The sequence below is a fragment of the Hemiscyllium ocellatum genome, assembly GCF_020745735.1.
Source record: "Hemiscyllium ocellatum isolate sHemOce1 chromosome 27 unlocalized genomic scaffold, sHemOce1.pat.X.cur. SUPER_27_unloc_1, whole genome shotgun sequence".
In the NCBI taxonomy this organism is placed as follows: Eukaryota; Metazoa; Chordata; class Chondrichthyes; order Orectolobiformes; family Hemiscylliidae; genus Hemiscyllium; species Hemiscyllium ocellatum.
Window position 1 is genome coordinate 5,765,107 of NW_026867476.1, and position 14,109 is coordinate 5,779,215.

Here is a 14,109-nt window from a genome sequence, read left to right on the forward strand (position 1 = left end):
GACAGCAGCGGAGGTCTTTGACATCAGTCTCGAGCGTGCATGCCGCGTGCCAGATGAAAAGCTGAAGTGTTCTGCGGACAGCCAGTCAAGCGTGGCAGCAGAGTGGCGCAGCGGGAGCGTGCTGGGCCCATAACCCAGAGGTCGGTGGATCGAAACCATCCTCTGCTACTGTTCAATGTCACCTCGAGCTGATTTCCTTTGGATCGGTGCTCTCTTCTGCCAACTGCCTTTGCATCGACTTACCCGAATGCACTCGCCAAATCCACTCCATGAAAGAGGCGTGGTTTTAGAGGTCTCAGTGGCATTCTGTTCTTAGGCGGTTTTTATTCTGAACTGAATCGCAAAACCAGTTCTCTGCGATGCCAATCCGCTGGTCAAGTTGAAACAAATGTCTTGCGATTTCGTCCATTCCCTGCAGTGATTCGCTACCCTGGTTCAGACGTGAATGACAAGCATGTCAAAAACCACATCACGACTCAGACACAGTTCCCCCACGATTAGGACGGATCCCACCGATTGTGAATAACCTCAGAGAGAGAGAGAGAGAGAGACAGGCAGTCGGCATGAACTCGATGGGCTGAACGGCTTGTGTCTACGCGAGAATGGTGCTACGTGTTTATGCCGTCCCACTGCGTGTCTCTGGGACAGAGAGGCTGAGGGAGCAAAACTGGTTCATTTTTAACCGTCCCTGCCTGCAGTCCCTCAGCTCAGGGCCGTGGGGAGGACTCTCAGTGAGTGAAGGTTTCACTCGGATTCTGTTAGTGGCTAACAATACGTAATGTGTCATAGCAGACGAGGTGATAACAAGGAGTCGTTTGTGTGGTAGGGGTCAAGGACATGGGGGAGTTCAAGCCCTAAAGTTCTGGAACTCGATATTGAAGACCGGAGGGCTGTAAGGTCTCCAAGTGGAAAATGAGGTGTTGTTCTTTCATCTGGAGCTAGAACACTGCTGCAAGCCTGAGACAGAGATGTTGGCCAGGGAACAGGGTGATGTGTTAAAGTGGCAGACAACCGCAAGGTCAGGGCCTTTTTCCTGCGGGCAGAACCGGGATGTTCTGCGAAGCAGTCACCTAGTTTATGCTTCATGCTACATTGGGGAAACGACACTGCGAGCAGCGAATGCAGTGGACTAGGTTGTGGCAAAAGTTCTGCTTCACTTGGGCAGGTATGTTTGAGCCCTTGGATATTCTGGAGGGGGCAGGTAAATGGGCAGGTGTTACACATTCGGCGGTTGCAGGCGAAAGCGACTTGGCACTATGGGGGGTGGGTGTGGGGTGTTGCGAGTGAAGGAAGAGTGGAGCCGAAGTGTAACCCCTGGCACAACGGGTGCGTGTTGGGACCATAACCCATTCTCTCCTATTCACTCAATGTCGTCTTTAGCAGCTTTCCCGTATGACAGCGCTCTGTCTGCACCTCGCCTTCTCATCTGCTTCCGAAAAAAGCTTGGGCATAAATATTTCACAGTGATATACTGGCCCAATGTGCACAGTCGAGTTGATACACTCGTGGAGATGTGCGTCTTCTCCTGTTCTCTGTATCCTATGGCGAGGAGGGCAACGCTTGTCACTGGCTGCTCGGGTGTCAGAGAAGAGTTTCAAAACAAAATGGTTGAATTATCTGCCAGTGGAGAGAGCCCGATTCCTGGTGACGGGACAAACAGCAGCAGGGAGACTGAATGAGAAACAGCGGTTCGAGAAACTCTTTGCCGCTTGCAATTCTTAGAGCAATCTCAAATGTATTTCATTGTGAGCACGTCTCAGGTCACTCAAGCGGTGTGGGGCATTTGTCCCGGGCCGGCTCTCTGGCTCGTTGGTCTAGGCGTATCATTCTCGCTTAGGGTGCCTGAGTGTGATGAGTTGCGAGAGATCCCGGACGAGCCCGAGGTTTTTTTCCAACTTGACCTGTGCAAAATTGCCTGATTAATTTTCTCAAAAAGCACCTTGATGAAACGAGGTTGGGCTGTCTGGAGTACGGGCAAGGCAGAAAACAGGGAAGTGAAGTGGTTGGATGTAGTGTCGAACAGGTTGACGTGAGCTGTGCGGTGTTTGGGGAATGTCAGCAATCAAGGTAGATTGGAAAATTGGGACAGCTCCCCTCGGAGAACCGAAGTTTTCCAAGTCACGAGGGACCTAGAAACAGGAAATAATGGTGTGAAAATGCTCCCACACCTGAAAGGATCCACAACGATTCGGCAGAATTTTAAAGTCACCAGGAAAAAATGTAAAAGTGACAGGAGGAAGAACGTTTTCGTACAGGGAGTGGTTAGTGTCAGTAAGTCCCTGTCGGACATTGACAAAGAGGAAGATTCAATGGACACTAAAGGGAATTCGGTGGTCACGTTCAGATGTGCAGATTTACGCTGAGAAGGCGAGAGAATGAAACGAATAGAGACACACCTTGGCTTAAGTATAGAACCAGCAGAGCGAAGGTGGGCCGCATGGCCTCCGTCTGCGCTGCGACACGTGTTGTGATTCAGCGTGAAATCACAGTTCGACCAACAGAATGTGGGAATTTAGTAAAAACGTTTCTATTTCCACAGCCTCCATACGTCTGCGAAACAGCATATTACACGACAGCAGCGGAGGTCTTTGACATCAGTCTCGAACGTGCATGCCGCGTGCCAGATGAAAAGCTGAAGTGTTCTGCGGACAGCCAGTCAAGCGTGGCAGCAGAGTGGCGCAGCGGGAGCGTGCTGGGCCCATAACCCAGAGGTCGATGGATCGAAACCATCCTCTGCTATTGTTCAATGTCACCTCGAGCTGATTTCCTTTGGATCGGTGCTCTCTTCTGCCAACTGCCTTTGCATCGACTTACCCGAATGCACTCGCCAAATCCACTCCATGAAAGAGGCGTGGTTTTAGAGGTCTCAGTGGCATTCTGTTCTTAGGCGGTTTTTATTCTGAACTGAATCGCAAAACCAGTTCTCTGCGATGCCAATCAGCTGGTCAAGTTGAAACAAATGTCTTGCGATTTCGTCCATTCCCTGCAGTGATTCGCTACCCTGGTTCAGACGTGAATGACAAGCATGTCAAAAACCACATCACGACTCAGACACAGTTCCCCCACGATTAGGACGGATCCCACCGATTGTGAATAACCTCAGAGAGAGAGAGAGAGAGAGACAGGCAGTCGGCATGAACTCGATGGGCTGAACGGCTTGTGTCTACGCGAGAATGGTGCTACGTGTTTATGCCGTCCCACTGCGTGTCTCTGGGACAGAGAGGCTGAGGGAGCAAAACTGGTTCATTTTTAACCGTCCCTGCCTGCAGTCCCTCAGCTCAGGGCCGTGGGGAGGACTCTCAGTGAGTGAAGGTTTCACTCGGATTCTGTTAGTGGCTAACAATACGTAATGTGTCATAGCAGACGAGGTGATAACAAGGAGTCGTTTGTGTGGTAGGGGTCAAGGACATGGGGGAGTTCAAGCCCTAAAGTTCTGGAACTCGATATTGAAGACCGGAGGGCTGTAAGGTCTCCAAGTGGAAAATGAGGTGTTGTTCTTTCATCTGGAGCTAGAACACTGCTGCAAGCCTGAGACAGAGATGTTGGCCAGGGAACAGGGTGATGTGTTAAAGTGGCAGACAACCGCAAGGTCAGGGCCTTTTTCCTGCGGGCAGAACCGGAATGTTCTGCGAAGCAGTCACCTAGTTTATGCTTCATGCTACATTGGGGAAACGACACTGCGAGCAGCGAATGCAGTGGACTAGGTTGTGGCAAAAGTTCTGCTTCACTTGGGCAGGTATGTTTGAGCCCTTGGATATTCTGGAGGGGGCAGGTAAATGGGCAGGTGTTACACATTCGGCGGTTGCAGGCGAAAGCGACTTGGCACTATGGGAGGTGGGTGTGGGGTGTTGCGAGTGAAGGAAGAGTGGAGCCGAAGTGTAACCCCTGGCACAACGGGTGCGTGTTGGGACCATAACCCATTCTCTCCTATTCACTCAATGTCGTCTTTAGCAGCTTTCCCGTATGACAGCGCTCTGTCTGCACCTCGCCTTCTCATCTGCTTCCGAAAAAAGCTTGGGCATAAATATTTCACAGTGATATACTGGCCCAATGTGCACAGTCGAGTTGATACACTCGTGGAGATGTGCGTCTTCTCCTGTTCTCTGTATCCTATGGCGAGGAGGGCAACGCTTGTCACTGGCCGCTCGGGTGTCAGAGAAGAGTTTCAAAACAAAATGGTTGAATTATCTGCCAGTGGAGAGAGCCCGATTCCTGGTGACGGGACAAACAGCAGCAGGGAGACTGAATGAGAAACAGCGGTTCGAGAAACTCTTTGCCGCTTGCAATTCTTAGAGCAATCTCAAATGTATTTCATTGTGAGCACGTCTCAGGTCACTCAAGCGGTGTGGGGCATTTGTCCCGGGCCGGCTCTCTGGCTCGTTGGTCTAGGCGTATCATTCTCGCTTAGGGTGCCTGAGTGTGATGAGTTGCGAGAGATCCCGGACGAGCCCGAGGTTTTTTTCCAACTTGACCTGTGCAAAATTGCCTGATTAATTTTCTCAAAAAGCACCTTGATGAAACGAGGTTGGGCTGTCTGGAGTACGGGCAAGGCAGAAAACAGGGAAGTGAAGTGGTTGGATGTAGTGTCGAACAGGTTGACGTGAGCTGTGCGGTGTTTGGGGAATGTCAGCAATCAAGGTAGATTGGAAAATTGGGACAGCTCCCCTCGGAGAACCGAAGTTTTCCAAGTCACGAGGGACCTAGAAACAGGAAATAATGGTGTGAAAATGCTCCCACACCTGAAAGGATCCACAACGATTCGGCAGAATTTTAAAGTCACCAGGAAAAAATGTAAAAGTGACAGGAGGAAGAACGTTTTCGTACAGGGAGTGCTTAGTGTCAGTAAGTCCCTGTCGGACATTGACAAAGAGGAAGATTCAATGGACACTAAAGGGAATTCGGTGGTCACGTTCAGATGTGCAGATTTACGCTGAGAAGGCGAGAGAATGAAACGAATAGAGACACACCTTGGCTTAAGTATAGAACCAGCAGAGCGAAGGTGGGCCGCATGGCCTCCGTCTGCGCTGCGACACGTGTTGTGATTCAGCGTGAAATCACAGTTCGACCAACAGAATGTGGGAATTTAGTAAAAACGTTTCTATTTCCACAGCCTCCATACGTCTGCGAAACAGCATATTACACGACAGCAGCGGAGGTCTTTGACATCAGTCTCGAACGTGCATGCCGCGTGCCAGATGAAAAGCTGAAGTGTTCTGCGGACAGCCAGTCAAGCGTGGCAGCAGAGTGGCGCAGCGGGAGCGTGCTGGGCCCATAACCCAGAGGTCGATGGATCGAAACCATCCTCTGCTACTGTTCAATGTCACCTCGAGCTGATTCTACCAACTGCCTTTGCATCGACTTACCCGAATGCACTCGCCAAATCCACTCCATGAAAGAGGCGTGGTTTTAGAGGTCTCAGTGGCATTCTGTTCTTAGGCGGTTTTTATTCTGAACTGAATCGCAAAACCAGTTCTCTGCGATGCCAATCAGCTGGTCAAGTTGAAACAAATGTCTTGCGATTTCGTCCATTCCCTGCAGTGATTCGCTACCCTGGTTCAGACGTGAATGACAAGCATGTCAAAAACCACATCACGACTCAGACACAGTTCCCCCACGATTAGGACGGATCCCACCGATTGTGAATAACCTCAGAGAGAGAGAGAGAGAGACAGGCAGTCGGCATGAACTCGATGGGCTGAACGGCTTGTGTCTACGCGAGAATGGTGCTACGTGTTTATGCCGTCCCACTGCGTGTCTCTGGGACAGAGAGGCTGAGGGAGCAAAACTGGTTCATTTTTAACCGTCCCTGCCTGCAGTCCCTCAGCTCAGGGCCGTGGGGAGGACTCTCAGTGAGTGAAGGTTTCACTCGGATTCTGTTAGTGGCTAACAATACGTAATGTGTCATAGCAGACGAGGTGATAACAAGGAGTCGTTTGTGTGGTAGGGGTCAAGGACATGGGGGAGTTCAAGCCCTAAAGTTCTGGAACTCGATATTGAAGACCGGAGGGCTGTAAGGTCTCCAAGTGGAAAATGAGGTGTTGTTCTTTCATCTGGAGCTAGAACACTGCTGCAAGCCTGAGACAGAGATGTTGGCCAGGGAACAGGGTGATGTGTTAAAGTGGCAGACAACCGCAAGGTCAGGGCCTTTTTCCTGCGGGCAGAACCGGAATGTTCTGCGAAGCAGTCACCTAGTTTATGCTTCATGCTACATTGGGGAAACGACACTGCGAGCAGCGAATGCAGTGGACTAGGTTGTGGCAAAAGTTCTGCTTCACTTGGGCAGGTATGTTTGAGCCCTTGGATATTCTGGAGGGGGCAGGTAAATGGGCAGGTGTTACACATTCGGCGGTTGCAGGCGAAAGCGACTTGGCACTATGGGAGGTGGGTGTGGGGTGTTGCGAGTGAAGGAAGAGTGGAGCCGAAGTGTAACCCCTGGCACAACGGGTGCGTGTTGGGACCATAACCCATTCTCTCCTATTCACTCAATGTCGTCTTTAGCAGCTTTCCCGTATGACAGCGCTCTGTCTGCACCTCGCCTTCTCATCTGCTTCCGAAAAAAGCTTGGGCATAAATATTTCACAGTGATATACTGGCCCAATGTGCACAGTCGAGTTGATACACTCGTGGAGATGTGCGTCTTCTCCTGTTCTCTGTATCCTATGGCGAGGAGGGCAACGCTTGTCACTGGCCGCTCGGGTGTCAGAGAAGAGTTTCAAAACAAAATGGTTGAATTATCTGCCAGTGGAGAGAGCCCGATTCCTGGTGACGGGACAAACAGCAGCAGGGAGACTGAATGAGAAACAGCGGTTCGAGAAACTCTTTGCCGCTTGCAATTCTTAGAGCAATCTCAAATGTATTTCATTGTGAGCACGTCTCAGGTCACTCAAGCGGTGTGGGGCATTTGTCCCGGGCCGGCTCTCTGGCTCGTTGGTCTAGGCGTATCATTCTCGCTTAGGGTGCCTGAGTGTGATGAGTTGCGAGAGATCCCGGACGAGCCCGAGGTTTTTTTCCAACTTGACCTGTGCAAAATTGCCTGATTAATTTTCTCAAAAAGCACCTTGATGAAACGAGGTTGGGCTGTCTGGAGTACGGGCAAGGCAGAAAACAGGGAAGTGAAGTGGTTGGATGTAGTGTCGAACAGGTTGACGTGAGCTGTGCGGTGTTTGGGGAATGTCAGCAATCAAGGTAGATTGGAAAATTGGGACAGCTCCCCTCGGAGAACCGAAGTTTTCCAAGTCACGAGGGACCTAGAAACAGGAAATAATGGTGTGAAAATGCTCCCACACCTGAAAGGATCCACAACGATTCGGCAGAATTTTAAAGTCACCAGGAAAAAATGTAAAAGTGACAGGAGGAAGAACGTTTTCGTACAGGGAGTGGTTAGTGTCAGTAAGTCCCTGTCGGACATTGACAAAGAGGAAGATTCAATGGACACTAAAGGGAATTCGGTGGTCACGTTCAGATGTGCAGATTTACGCTGAGAAGGCGAGAGAATGAAACGAATAGAGACACACCTTGGCTTAAGTATAGAACCAGCAGAGCGAAGGTGGGCCGCATGGCCTCCGTCTGCGCTGCGACACGTGTTGTGATTCAGCGTGAAATCACAGTTCGACCAACAGAATGTGGGAATTTAGTAAAAACGTTTCTATTTCCACAGCCTCCATACGTCTGCGAAACAGCATATTACACGACAGCAGCGGAGGTCTTTGACATCAGTCTCGAACGTGCATGCCGCGTGCCAGATGAAAAGCTGAAGTGTTCTGCGGACAGCCAGTCAAGCGTGGCAGCAGAGTGGCGCAGCGGGAGCGTGCTGGGCCCATAACCCAGAGGTCGATGGATCGAAACCATCCTCTGCTATTGTTCAATGTCACCTCGAGCTGATTTCCTTTGGATCGGTGCTCTCTTCTGCCAACTGCCTTTGCATCGACTTTCCCGAATGCACTCGCCAAATCCACTCCATGAAAGAGGCGTGGTTTTAGAGGTCTCAGTGGCATTCTGTTCTTAGGCGGTTTTTATTCTGAACTGAATCGCAAAACCAGTTCTCTGCGATGCCAATCAGCTGGTCAAGTTGAAACAAATGTCTTGCGATTTCGTCCATTCCCTGCAGTGATTCGCTACCCTGGTTCAGACGTGAATGACAAGCATGTCAAAAACCACATCACGACTCAGACACAGTTCCCCCACGATTAGGACGGATCCCACCGATTGTGAATAACCTCAGAGAGAGAGAGAGAGACAGGCAGTCGGCATGAACTCGATGGGCTGAACGGCTTGTGTCTACGCGAGAATGGTGCTACGTGTTTATGCCGTCCCACTGCGTGTCTCTGGGACAGAGAGGCTGAGGGAGCAAAACTGGTTCATTTTTAACCGTCCCTGCCTGCAGTCCCTCAGCTCAGGGCCGTGGGGAGGACTCTCAGTGAGTGAAGGTTTCACTCGGATTCTGTTAGTGGCTAACAATACGTAATGTGTCATAGCAGACGAGGTGATAACAAGGAGTCGTTTGTGTGGTAGGGGTCAAGGACATGGGGGAGTTCAAGCCCTAAAGTTCTGGAACTCGATATTGAAGACCGGAGGGCTGTAAGGTCTCCAAGTGGAAAATGAGGTGTTGTTCTTTCATCTGGAGCTAGAACACTGCTGCAAGCCTGAGACAGAGATGTTGGCCAGGGAACAGGGTGATGTGTTAAAGTGGCAGACAACCGCAAGGTCAGGGCCTTTTTCCTGCGGGCAGAACCGGGATGTTCTGCGAAGCAGTCACCTAGTTTATGCTTCATGCTACATTGGGGAAACGACACTGCGAGCAGCGAATGCAGTGGACTAGGTTGTGGCAAAAGTTCTGCTTCACTTGGGCAGGTATGTTTGAGCCCTTGGATATTCTGGAGGGGGCAGGTAAATGGGCAGGTGTTACACATTCGGCGGTTGCAGGCGAAAGCGACTTGGCACTATGGGAGGTGGGTGTGGGGTGTTGCGAGTGAAGGAAGAGTGGAGCCGAAGTGTAACCCCTGGCACAACGGGTGCGTGTTGGGACCATAACCCATTCTCTCCTATTCACTCAATGTCGTCTTTAGCAGCTTTCCCGTATGACAGCGCTCTGTCTGCACCTCGCCTTCTCATCTGCTTCCGAAAAAAGCTTGGGCATAAATATTTCACAGTGATATACTGGCCCAATGTGCACAGTCGAGTTGATACACTCGTGGAGATGTGCGTCTTCTCCTGTTCTCTGTATCCTATGGCGAGGAGGTTTTTTTCCAACTTGACCTGTGCAAAATTGCCTGATTAATTTTCTCAAAAAGCACCTTGATGAAACGAGGTTGGGCTGTCTGGAGTACGGGCAAGGCAGAAAACAGGGAAGTGAAGTGGTTGGATGTAGTGTCGAACAGGTTGACGTGAGCTGTGCGGTGTTTGGGGAATGTCAGCAATCAAGGTAGATTGGAAAATTGGGACAGCTCCCCTCGGAGAACCGAAGTTTTCCAAGTCACGAGGGACCTAGAAACAGGAAATAATGGTGTGAAAATGCTCCCACACCTGAAAGGATCCACAACGATTCGGCAGAATTTTAAAGTCACCAGGAAAAAATGTAAAAGTGACAGGAGGAAGAACGTTTTCGTACAGGGAGTGGTTAGTGTCAGTAAGTTCCTGTCGGACATTGACAAAGAGGAAGATTCAATGGACACTAAAGGGAATTCGGTGGTCACGTTCAGATGTGCAGATTTACGCTGAGAAGGCGAGAGAATGAAACGAATAGAGACACACCTTGGCTTAAGTATAGAACCAGCAGAGCGAAGGTGGGCCGCATGGCCTCCGTCTGCGCTGCGACACGTGTTGTGATTCAGCGTGAAATCACAGTTCGACCAACAGAATGTGGGAATTTAGTAAAAACGTTTCTATTTCCACAGCCTCCATACGTCTGCGAAACAGCATATTACACGACAGCAGCGGAGGTCTTTGACATCAGTCTCGAACGTGCATGCCGCGTGCCAGATGAAAAGCTGAAGTGTTCTGCGGACAGCCAGTCAAGCGTGGCAGCAGAGTGGCGCAGCGGGAGCGTGCTGGGCCCATAACCCAGAGGTCGATGGATCGAAACCATCCTCTGCTATTGTTCAATGTCACCTCGAGCTGATTTCCTTTGGATCGGTGCTCTCTTCTGCCAACTGCCTTTGCATCGACTTACCCGAATGCACTCGCCAAATCCACTCCATGAAAGAGGCGTGGTTTTAGAGGTCTCAGTGGCATTCTGTTCTTAGGCGGTTTTTATTCTGAACTGAATCGCAAAACCAGTTCTCTGCGATGCCAATCAGCTGGTCAAGTTGAAACAAATGTCTTGCGATTTCGTCCATTCCCTGCAGTGATTCGCTACCCTGGTTCAGACGTGAATGACAAGCATGTCAAAAACCACATCACGACTCAGACACAGTTCCCCCACGATTAGGACGGATCCCACCGATTGTGAATAACCTCAGAGAGAGAGAGAGAGAGAGACAGGCAGTCGGCATGAACTCGATGGGCTGAACGGCTTGTGTCTACGCGAGAATGGTGCTACGTGTTTATGCCGTCCCACTGCGTGTCTCTGGGACAGAGAGGCTGAGGGAGCAAAACTGGTTCATTTTTAACCGTCCCTGCCTGCAGTCCCTCAGCTCAGGGCCGTGGGGAGGACTCTCAGTGAGTGAAGGTTTCACTCGGATTCTGTTAGTGGCTAACAATACGTAATGTGTCATAGCAGACGAGGTGATAACAAGGAGTCGTTTGTGTGGTAGGGGTCAAGGACATGGGGGAGTTCAAGCCCTAAAGTTCTGGAACTCGATATTGAAGACCGGAGGGCTGTAAGGTCTCCAAGTGGAAAATGAGGTGTTGTTCTTTCATCTGGAGCTAGAACACTGCTGCAAGCCTGAGACAGAGATGTTGGCCAGGGAACAGGGTGATGTGTTAAAGTGGCAGACAACCGCAAGGTCAGGGCCTTTTTCCTGCGGGCAGAACCGGGATGTTCTGCGAAGCAGTCACCTAGTTTATGCTTCATGCTACATTGGGGAAACGACACTGCGAGCAGCGAATGCAGTGGACTAGGTTGTGGCAAAAGTTCTGCTTCACTTGGGCAGGTATGTTTGAGCCCTTGGATATTCTGGAGGGGGCAGGTAAATGGGCAGGTGTTACACATTCGGCGGTTGCAGGCGAAAGCGACTTGGCACTATGGGAGGTGGGTGTGGGGTGTTGCGAGTGAAGGAAGAGTGGAGCCGAAGTGTAACCCCTGGCACAACGGGTGCGTGTTGGGACCATAACCCATTCTCTCCTATTCACTCAATGTCGTCTTTAGCAGCTTTCCCGTATGACAGCGCTCTGTCTGCACCTCGCCTTCTCATCTGCTTCCGAAAAAAGCTTGGGCATAAATATTTCACAGTGATATACTGGCCCAATGTGCACAGTCGAGTTGATACACTCGTGGAGATGTGCGTCTTCTCCTGTTCTCTGTATCCTATGGCGAGGAGGGCAACGCTTGTCACTGGCCGCTCGGGTGTCAGAGAAGAGTTTCAAAACAAAATGGTTGAATTATCTGCCAGTGGAGAGAGCCCGATTCCTGGTGACGGGACAAACAGCAGCAGGGAGACTGAATGAGAAACAGCGGTTCGAGAAACTCTTTGCCGCTTGCAATTCTTAGAGCAATCTCAAATGTATTTCATTGTGAGCACGTCTCAGGTCACTCAAGCGGTGTGGGGCATTTGTCCCGGGCCGGCTCTCTGGCTCGTTGGTCTAGGCGTATCATTCTCGCTTAGGGTGCCTGAGTGTGATGAGTTGCGAGAGATCCCGGACGAGCCCGAGGTTTTTTTCCAACTTGACCTGTGCAAAATTGCCTGATTAATTTTCTCAAAAAGCACCTTGATGAAACGAGGTTGGGCTGTCTGGAGTACGGGCAAGGCAGAAAACAGGGAAGTGAAGTGGTTGGATGTAGTGTCGAACAGGTTGACGTGAGCTGTGCGGTGTTTGGGGAATGTCAGCAATCAAGGTAGATTGGAAAATTGGGACAGCTCCCCTCGGAGAACCGAAGTTTTCCAAGTCACGAGGGACCTAGAAACAGGAAATAATGGTGTGAAAATGCTCCCACACCTGAAAGGATCCACAACGATTCGGCAGAATTTTAAAGTCACCAGGAAAAAATGTAAAAGTGACAGGAGGAAGAACGTTTTCGTACAGGGAGTGGTTAGTGTCAGTAAGTCCCTGTCGGACATTGACAAAGAGGAAGATTCAATGGACACTAAAGGGAATTCGGTGGTCACGTTCAGATGTGCAGATTTACGCTGAGAAGGCGAGAGAATGAAACGAATAGAGACACACCTTGGCTTAAGTATAGAACCAGCAGAGCGAAGGTGGGCCGCATGGCCTCCGTCTGCGCTGCGACACGTGTTGTGATTCAGCGTGAAATCACAGTTCGACCAACAGAATGTGGGAATTTAGTAAAAACGTTTCTATTTCCACAGCCTCCATACGTCTGCGAAACAGCATATTACACGACAGCAGCGGAGGTCTTTGACATCAGTCTCGAACGTGCATGCCGCGTGCCAGATGAAAAGCTGAAGTGTTCTGCGGACAGCCAGTCAAGCGTGGCAGCAGAGTGGCGCAGCGGGAGCGTGCTGGGCCCATAACCCAGAGGTCGATGGATCGAAACCATCCTCTGCTATTGTTCAATGTCACCTCGAGCTGATTTCCTTTGGATCGGTGCTCTCTTCTGCCAACTGCCTTTGCATCGACTTAGCCGAATGCACTCGCCAAATCCACTCCATGAAAGAGGTGTGGTTTTAGAGGTCTCAGTGGCATTCTGTTCTTAGGCGGTTTTTATTCTGAACTGAATCGCAAAACCAGTTCTCTGCGATGCCAATCAGCTGGTCAAGTTGAAACAAATGTCTTGCGATTTCGTCCATTCCCTGCAGTGATTCGCTACCCTGGTTCAGACGTGAATGACAAGCATGTCAAAAACCACATCACGACTCAGACACAGTTCCCCCACGATTAGGACGGATCCCACCGATTGTGAATAACCTCAGAGAGAGAGAGAGAGAGACAGGCAGTCGGCATGAACTCGATGGGCTGAACGGCTTGTGTCTACGCGAGAATGGTGCTACGTGTTTATGCCGTCCCACTGCGTGTCTCTGGGACAGAGAGGCTGAGGGAGCAAAACTGGTTCATTTTTAACCGTCCCTGCCTGCAGTCCCTCAGCTCAGGGCCGTGGGGAGGACTCTCAGTGAGTGAAGGTTTCACTCGGATTCTGTTAGTGGCTAACAATACGTAATGTGTCATAGCAGACGAGGTGATAACAAGGAGTCGTTTGTGTGGTAGGGGTCAAGGACATGGGGGAGTTCAAGCCCTAAAGTTCTGGAACTCGATATTGAAGACCGGAGGGCTGTAAGGTCTCCAAGTGGAAAATGAGGTGTTGTTCTTTCATCTGGAGCTAGAACACTGCTGCAAGCCTGAGACAGAGATGTTGGCCAGGGAACAGGGTGATGTGTTAAAGTGGCAGACAACCGCAAGGTCAGGGCCTTTTTCCTGCGGGCAGAACCGGGATGTTCTGCGAAGCAGTCACCTAGTTTATGCTTCATGCTACATTGGGGAAACGACACTGCGAGCAGCGAATGCAGTGGACTAGGTTGTGGCAAAAGTTCTGCTTCACTTGGGCAGGTATGTTTGAGCCCTTGGATATTCTGGAGGGGGCAGGTAAATGGGCAGGTGTTACACATTCGGCGGTTGCAGGCGAAAGCGACTTGGCACTATGGGAGGTGGGTGTGGGGTGTTGCGAGTGAAGGAAGAGTGGAGCCGAAGTGTAACCCCTGGCACAACGGGTGCGTGTTGGGACCATAACCCATTCTCTCCTATTCACTCAATGTCGTCTTTAGCAGCTTTCCCGTATGACAGCGCTCTGTCTGCACCTCGCCTTCTCATCTGCTTCCGAAAAAAGCTTGGGCATAAATATTTCACAGTGATATACTGGCCCAATGTGCACAGTCGAGTTGATACACTCGTGGAGATGTGCGTCTTCTCCTGTTCTCTGTATCCTATGGCGAGGAGGGCAACGCTTGTCACTGGCCGCTCGGGTGTCAGAGAAGAGTTTCAAAACAAAATGGTTGAATT

At 50.6% G+C, this 14,109-nt stretch overlaps 5 non-coding genes across 5 annotated transcripts; all 5 read left to right on the forward strand.

Moving 5' to 3' along the window:
* The first annotated feature begins 2,667 nt into the window (after positions 1 to 2,667).
* Positions 2,668 to 2,739, forward strand: trnam-cau (transfer RNA methionine (anticodon CAU)). The gene has a single exon. It is a non-coding gene; the product is annotated as a tRNA-Met (tRNA).
* A 2,499-nt stretch (positions 2,740 to 5,238) lies between these two features.
* On the forward strand, positions 5,239 to 5,310 carry trnam-cau (transfer RNA methionine (anticodon CAU)). The gene has a single exon. It is a non-coding gene; the product is annotated as a tRNA-Met (tRNA).
* A 2,475-nt stretch (positions 5,311 to 7,785) lies between these two features.
* trnam-cau (transfer RNA methionine (anticodon CAU)) lies at positions 7,786 to 7,857 on the forward strand. The gene has a single exon. It is a non-coding gene; the product is annotated as a tRNA-Met (tRNA).
* A 2,164-nt stretch (positions 7,858 to 10,021) lies between these two features.
* Positions 10,022 to 10,093, forward strand: trnam-cau (transfer RNA methionine (anticodon CAU)). The gene has a single exon. It is a non-coding gene; the product is annotated as a tRNA-Met (tRNA).
* A 2,499-nt stretch (positions 10,094 to 12,592) lies between these two features.
* On the forward strand, positions 12,593 to 12,664 carry trnam-cau (transfer RNA methionine (anticodon CAU)). The gene has a single exon. It is a non-coding gene; the product is annotated as a tRNA-Met (tRNA).
* The last annotated feature ends 1,445 nt before the right edge of the window (positions 12,665 to 14,109 follow it).